The following is a 1521-nucleotide window of genomic DNA, read 5'->3' on the forward strand; positions in this document are numbered from 1 at the left end:
TCACAGTTCGTCTCATAGGTTTTAAATGGTAAATGGTGAATTGTTTGTATATACATAGCGCTTTTCTAGTCTTGATGACAACTCAAAACTCTTTACAGTAGTTTTACATCACCCAGCACTTTGTTGTGCTATGAGGGGCCATTCGGGGTTCAGCATCTTGCCCAAGGACACTTCAGGATGCAGATGGGGAAGACTGGGGCTCGTACTGCTGAACTGCCGACCGCTCTACCCTCAGCTACAGCCGCCCTGTTTAACAAGGTGAGACGTCCTCTGTTCTTAACCCTCAACAAGGGTAAGAACAGAAACCACACAGGGTAAAAAGAACATAGAAACCACACAGAGAGCCACATGTGAGGGATCCCTCTCCCAGGACGATCAGAAGTGCAATAGCTGCCGAGTATAGTACAGTATTTACACCATTGATGAGAAGAACCAGTTTGTAACGTAATGGAAAGATTGTTAATTTTTATAGTATTTGTACATAGGAAAATGGATGATGGGACCAGCAATGACAATTGAAATGGTAGATTATGTGAGTAGGCATATTGTATATCAAGCAGTCTTGTTGTAATAGTAGTCCATCAACAGCCTCCACCTCGATCAAGATCCACCATCACAATCACTGATTCGCAATCCACCGTCATGATGTGGCCGCAGCAGTGATCCTGGATCTGCAAACGAAAAATCACAAGGACTCCAGGAAAGACGTCAAGTCAGTAACATGTATTGATTAGATATTAATGTGATGAGGATGAAGAGGAAAGAAAAGCTCCATGTGTCAAATTCTAGACCTATACAGCAGAACTAAGATCAGGTCCAAGACAAGCCTGGACCATCACGAACTATACGTTTTATAAAAGAAAAGTTTCTTCTGCTTCCTAAACAGAAACTGGGAGATGGTTCCACAGAGGAGGAGCTTGATGGCTAAAAGCTCTGGCTCTTACTTCACTTACAAGTAAGCCTGAAGTCTGGGAGCTCAGTGCTCTAGTAGTGAGAGGCGGTGGTCTAGTGGCAGAAACTTGGACTATGGGCAGATAAGGTCTCTGGTTCGACTCCACGGAGAGACATAAAAAAGACGACCCTGGATTGATCTGTCCAAAAATCCAAGAGTCTCCCTACCCTGTCTAGTGCCCCTTAGCAAGGCACTTTTACCCCCCCATTATCTGCTCCCCGAGCGCCGTACATGGTCGCTCACTGCTCTGTGTGTACTGCACCAGATGGGTCAAAAGCAGAGGTTAAATTTCCCTACCTGCATGAGTGTGCCTTTGCATGTCTGTGGGACTAATAAATGCATCTTAATCTTAGATTATCCACTGACACTCATAAATAGATGTCTTAAGAGTTAGCTGTGTTTTAGAGCAAAAAGAGGAAACAAACATCTTTCAGTTACAAAGCTCATCCGCATTTTTGAAAACACTTTATATAAATGATGAGCAAAGCAAACTGCCATCATCATGTGAGAGGAGGAAGACACTGAGCCCATGAAGTGTGTCAGAGCTGACCATTTAAAACCAGACAAGA

The sequence above is a fragment of the Platichthys flesus genome, chromosome 12 (genome assembly GCF_949316205.1).
Source record: "Platichthys flesus chromosome 12, fPlaFle2.1, whole genome shotgun sequence".
NCBI classification, from domain to species: domain Eukaryota; kingdom Metazoa; phylum Chordata; class Actinopteri; order Pleuronectiformes; family Pleuronectidae; genus Platichthys; species Platichthys flesus.